Source organism: Chrysochloris asiatica, unplaced genomic scaffold (genome assembly GCF_000296735.1).
Source record: "Chrysochloris asiatica unplaced genomic scaffold, ChrAsi1.0 scaffold00049, whole genome shotgun sequence".
Taxonomy (NCBI): Eukaryota; Metazoa; Chordata; class Mammalia; order Afrosoricida; family Chrysochloridae; genus Chrysochloris; species Chrysochloris asiatica.
The window spans coordinates 7,949,639-7,956,363 of NW_006408567.1; the positions used below are offsets into that span (position 1 = coordinate 7,949,639).

At 39.3% G+C, this 6,725-nt stretch overlaps 1 pseudogene; it reads right to left on the reverse strand.

The window, feature by feature from the left end:
* Positions 1–5,451: 5,451 nt before the first annotated feature.
* LOC102821406 lies at positions 5,452–6,237 on the reverse strand (annotated as a pseudogene).
* Positions 6,238–6,725: the final 488 nt, after the last annotated feature.

Consider the following 6,725-nt stretch of genomic DNA (forward strand, 5'->3'; position numbering starts at 1 on the left):
CCTCCCCAACACCTGAACTAACCCCCACCTCCCCATCCCAACCCTACTGTTGTGGTTACCTTGTATTCCATTAACTTTTCCCTCCATTTAAGACAGTCTATTTTATCCTGTAATCTACCTGACCTTCTCACCACCTGGATCTCTATTCCTCTGTGTTTACCTTCTTTCACATTGTAATTGTTTTGATCATAGATTGATCTCCCAGATCCTCTGAATTTGTTTGTATAGTTTTATTATGTTCTCGAATCTTCCATTTGTTGGTTGATGCTGCCACGTACATCAATCTCTGGTTGTTGTCTGTTCTTGTTGGTTCTCAGTCCACAGAACTCACTTTATGATGTTTTTCATTACAGGGTTGGCTTTGGCAAAATCCCTTAGCTTCTGTTTATCCTGGAATGTTTTGATTACACCATCATATTTGATTGACAGCTTTTCTGGGTAGAAGATTCTTGGTTGGCAGTTTTGTTTCTTTCAGGGTTTTATATATGTCTCCCCATTGCTTTCTTGCCTGCATGGTTTCTGTTGAGAGATCTGAGCTTATCTGATTTGCTTGCCTTTGTATGTTACACTTCTCTTTTCCCTAGCTGCTTTCAGGATTCTGTACTTATCTTTGATTTTTGAGAGCTTGATTATTATATGTCTTAGTGATTTTCTTTTAGGGTCTATCCTTACTGGGGTTCCTTGAGCTTCTTGAATGCTTATCTTTTCACTTTTCAGGATGTTAGGGAAATATTCTTCCAGCAGCTCTTCCACTATCACTTCTGTGGACTTGTGTGATTCTTCCTTTTCCGGAATGCCTGTAATTCTTAAGTTAGTCCTCTTCATGTTGTCCAACATGAATCTTAGGCCTTCTTCAGATTTTTTAAATCCTTTTTTCTGCTTGTTCTTCTATCTTAGTAATGTTGAAAGATTTATCTTCTAACTCATAAGTTTTGGCTTCCATTTCTTCAATTCTACTCCTTTGCCCTTTCAGTGTATTGTCCATTTCTGATATTCTATTATTAATTGTTTGGACCTCTTTCTCTAGGTTGTGAATTGTTTCCAATGCTGTATCTGTCTTATTTGAATGTTCCTGTAGTGCTTTCCTGACTTCTTCCTTATTTTTCTCTTCTTTGCACCTGTCTAAGAAATCTTTACCTACATGAGGCCATGAAGATATATTCCATGCTTTCAAATAGAACCTTATCATTTTAGTGCTTTAGGTCTATGATCTATCTCAAATTAATTTTTGTATATTGTGATTTAAGGTTCAAGGCTTATTTTAAAAAAGAGATTCTTCTATCCCTATTTACTGAAAAGCTTTCTTTCCTTCCCCATTGAATTACATTTCCATCTTTGTAAAAATAACAAATTAAGTGGCTGCATATATGTGGGTGTATTTGTGAACTCATTATTCTGTACCCTTTATCACTAATTCTACATTGTTTTCATTAACTTTGTAGTAAGTTTGAAAATACGAAAGTGTATTCTCTCCAACTTTGTTCTTCCAGATTATATTGGCTATTCTAGGTTTTTTGCATTTCTAAATACAGTCACGTGTCATTTAACATCCACAATGTTGTTATTGTGTGCTATAAAGTTGGTTCTGACTTATAGTGACCTGTACAGGATTTCCATGGAGGGGCTTGCGGGTTTGAATTACCAACCTTGTGGTTAGCAGTCCAGTGCTTATCCTACAGTACCGTACCAGGACTTCAACATCCACAATATGTTCTGTGAAATAGACCATTACAAGATTTATCCTTAAATCTTATAAAAAACACCATATAATATATAGGCAGTCCTTGTATTACAAATGAGTTCTGTATCTAAATCTGTCTTTAAGTCAAGTTTATATGTAAGTTAGAACCATTAGGTATGGTTTGCATCTAATATCTGTTAGTCAAATGTTTGCCTTAGTATATATTATATAGTATACTTTTCTATGCATAAAAAAAGTTAGAGAAACACTTCCAGGTATGAAAACATCTTTTAATACTAACGTTGTCATTGTTAATTGCCATGGAGTTGTTTCTGACTCATAGCAACCCTGTGTTGGGTTTCTGAGGAGTGGATGAGTGAGTTTGCAGTTAGCAGTACAGTTCTCATCCTACAGTGCCATACCAGGGTATACTAATATTGTAATAATAATAATAATATTTTGATGCATATTGCAAAGTAGTGCCTGTTTGTTTTTATGAACCTTGTATTTACCTGGAATTTTGAATGTAATAGGCTTTACAGGGATTGGGACCACAGTTGTATACACAGCTGGATGTTGCACAAAGAGATGTTATGCAGTGCATAACTGTACATTTTCACTTTAGCTTGTTAGTTTTGGAGAAAAAAATTCTGCTAGTATTTTGATTGAGTGTTCTCTTGTGCACTTAAAATTCATGACAATGAATCTCAAGTGGGCTCATCATTAAATCCAGCAATCATTAATTCAGTCTTTCTTTCTCCTGAACAACAATTTTATGCCTTTCTTTCTCTCCTCTCACTTCTAACACCTTCCCATTCTCACTTTCACATGACTTCCACTTTACTGAAAGTGTGCAAACACTCAGAGGAGAACTTCCTTATGTATTTACCAAGCTCTGTATGTAAAGACTCCACTTTAACTCCTATTCTGAAAGTCAACTGCTTAGTGGTCATTATGTGCCATGGATTCAGTTATGACTAATAGCAACCCTGTACTGGGTTTCTGAGGTTGCAAATCTTTTACAGGAGCAGAAAGCTTCCTCTTTCTCCCACAGAACCACTGGTAATTTCAAACTGCTGACTGTGAGATTAACAGCCCAACTCGTAACCACTATGCTACCAGAGCGCCTTAAAAGTCAACTATCTGTGTTCATTTCTAAGGGACTTATTTTGTTCTGTTGTTGTATATAAGGTTGCTATGTGTTGATACTATCTCAATGGCACCTAACAACAACAATCCCTCTACTTAGAGTTTTGGTATGGTGATGTAGAATAAGCACTGGAGTGCTAACCTCATGTTCAGCAGTTCAAACCTACAAGCTGCTCCTCGGAAATCCGACATAGTTTTGCTATGAATCCAAACTGACTCAATGACACTTAATCACATTCCTTTACTTGTACTAGATTCCAGCCTTCCTTGTTTACTCTATGTTGATCCCTTATCTGTTATAACATATCATCAATTTTCTCTCTTTACTGGATCATGTGTATTATTATACCAAGTTTTGCATTAATTTCTCCTACCAAGTTGTTGATCGTTGCTGTTATAAGCTCTAACTCACAGTGAACCTTACATATAACCAAGAAAATGTGCCTGCTCCCGTGCCATCTACATGGTCGTTGGTATTTCTGTGTCCATTTCTGTGGCTATTGTTGTCACCTCATCTCACCAAATGTTTTCCTTGTTCTTACTGACCCTCTACTTTACCAACCATAATGTTTCTTTTTAGAAATTTTAGAAATGTCTCTCCTAATGATGTGTCCAAAGTCAGTTAGTTGAAGTCCAAAGTAAGCTACGTTTTGTACTGCAAAAACATGTGGGAGCCATGTCTGACTTCCCCTAGCTTCATAATGGGGAAAGAGAATCAAACTCAAAATCAGCCCAAGACCGATTCTTGTGAAACAGAAGTCAGAACATGCTTCCACTCTATAGCCTTCTACATACTATTCTGGCACCAACCATCCTTCCCACAGCACTCTCTGTTTCACATCTGGGTTCGATAATCAATCCGTTGAAATAGCCACACTGAGCTCACAACAATACTCATGATATGGGGTTTATTAGAGAAGTGAACAAGGTCCAACTCAGGATCAAAACCAACTTAGGATGCAGCATTTCTCCAGTCAGGAATGCCTCTTGTCTGCCACACTACTTTGATCTCTCAGGCATGTGGCATGTGGCCTCTGCTTGGTCCATGGGCCTAGATGCCACAGCTGGTCTGTCTCTTCATGTTACCACCTCTGCATTCACCTCTGTGGTTGCCATTTTTCTAGGTGGGGATCTCACATTCTATGCATACTCTTCCTCCTTGATGGTCCTGGGATCTTCTATCTCTGCTTCTGAGATGGCTCCTTTTAAACCTAGCTGGAGGACAGAACTAACCAATCCCTGGCTTAGAGTCCTGTATATCTTATTTGCATGGGCCCACCCAATCACTTGGAGTCCTGGTGTGGCTCTTTTGGGATAATGTGCTGGACTGCAAGGTCAGTTTGAACTGCAAGGTCAGTGGTTCAAACTCACCAGTCACTTCTCAGAAACCCTATATAGGGTCGCTATGAGTCAGAACCAACTGGATTGCATTTAACAAAAACAACCCAATCACTTTGTGGGAATACGAAGACATTGGGTAGAAAAGCTATATCAAGTAAATTCAAGGTACCACATGCACACAGGAACACAGTCCCAAACCTCATCCAGATGAGTCCAGCTTGAATCCACAGATATCTCCTTCATGTGCATCCTTTACATGAAGTTTAGATGTGTTTGCTTACAGTCTGATGACATAAAGGGTAAATTATCTGTCCTAGTACTTCTAATAATAAGTGATGGGAAAGGCACTGAATAAATGCAGTTAAAACTCCAATCTGGGAAAGGGAGAGAGGACAACATGCAGTGCTTAATGGTCTGTAAAGCACATATCAAACCTGCTGGACAGGAATAGTGATGGTTCTTTGCACTGGTCTGGTATAATTTCTGAGCTTAGTTTATCAGGAAGTCTCTAGTTCGGCTTCTTGGGAGATTTTATTTGCTCTGTTGTCCTCCATTAAGAATGATATTTTTGTTGTTGTTAAGTGCCATCAAGCCAGTCCTGACTCATAGTGACCCTATCTATACAGGGTTTCTGAGGATAGGCTGATGGGTTTGAATCACTGATCTTGTGGTTAGTAGCTTATTGCTTATTTTACGGTGCTACACCAGTACTCCTAAGGAGCTCTGGTAGCGTAGTGGTTACGAATCGGGCTGCGAACCGTAAGGTCAGCAGTTTGAAACTACCAGCGGTTCCGCGGGAGAAAGATGAGGCGTTCTGCTCCCGTAAAGATTAACAGCCTCGGAAACCCTGTGCAGGGTCTCTATGAGTCGGAACCAACTCCACGGCACATAACAACAACAACAACAACAACAACACCAGTACTCCTAGGAAGGATATACTTACCGTAGGACACTTAATTTTTGCAGTCCTCTTTTTGTTAATGAAATTTTGAAGTGTAGGAATTGCCTTGAGGCAGTAGTATTTGTTTTGTAGGGTTGCTGTAACAAATGACTACAAACTGGGTGTTAAAACAAACAGAACTTCATTTTCTCATAGTTCTGGAACAAGAAGTCCAAGAAAAGTATCAGCAGTGCTGTGCTTTCTCTGAGGTTCTAGGGGATAATCTTTTCTAGGCCTGTCTCCTAGCTTCTGGTAACTTCAAGTAATCTTTGATATTATTATTTCTTTCTTTTTTTTCACAAATAAGATCTTTTATTTGTCATCATTAAAAGTCTGGATTTTAAACAGATTCTTGAACTGGTGGCTCATAGCCATCAGCTTGTTCACCGTTAGCACCTGTCTCATCTCCAGTAGCTTTTCCTGAACTATTGCCTTCACCATGAAGCTCCATGAGTTTTACCAATTCAAACTTGGACTTCTTCAGCATTTTTATTTTCCTAACATACACATCATGGAGAGGGTAAATAGACTGGCAAGCCTTCTCTATGTCCTTTCCAATGCTGTCTGGAATCAGTTTATTGACCACTTCTTTCAGGTCATTTGTCTGCATCTCTCGGGTCATGATTTTCATCATTTTCTTCTGGATTTGATGGACCTCTTGGTGCTGAGCATGTCTTCTGAATCTGGTTGTTGTGTTTTTTAGTAAAACCAACACAGAACAGGCGAAATAAATAACCATCTGTAGTCTTGACATCAACGTGAGCTTCCATCATGGTCTGCCATTTTTTGACCATAAAGCATTTTGTCATGGATAAGATCCATGCCATGGAGTTGGTCAGGCAGTTTTTGCCCTGCACAGCCTCAATAATTAGCTTGAATTTTCTAAATGCAGCTTCACATCATTCTGCAGATCAGCAAGGCTCACTTCAAAAACACGACCCTTGAGGCCATTGGATACAATTTTGGTTCCTTGAGTCCTTGTGACTAGTGTTTTTCCCAATATCTCTTTTATTGAACATAACTGGTGCCTTCACATCATACCAATCTTACAAAATGGATCAACCACTTTCTTCTTGGCTCCTTTTTTGACACCTTTTGTAAGGCGCTTGTTCTTGCTGATCGCCATAGTGCTGCTCAGAGAGCCAAAAGGCATCTTTGGCATTTCTTGGTGTAGCGATACATCACTCCAATCTCTTCCTCCATCTTCACATGGCCTTCTCCTTTATATGTCTGTGTCTAAATTTTCCTCTTTTTATCAGGACACCAGTCACTGGATTCAGGCCCACCTTCATCCAATATGTCCTCATGTTAACTTGATTACATCTGCAAAGACTCTGTTTCTAAATAAGACCATATTCCCAGATATCAGGCTGTAAGAAATGTCACCAACCATCCCTCCCATAGCACTGTCTACTCCAATGGGTTCAGAAGTTCATTTTAATAGCTGCACAGGACTCAGGCACCATATTCACAGTTGTGGGGTTTATTAGGGAAGTCGGTAGATTACAATTCAGGGTCAGAAATGTTCAGGGCACAGTTCTTCCAGTAAGGACAGTCTCTCCTCTGCCGTGTTCAGAGGCAGACCTATTTTTGGCCCTCAGTCCCTGAGCCTGG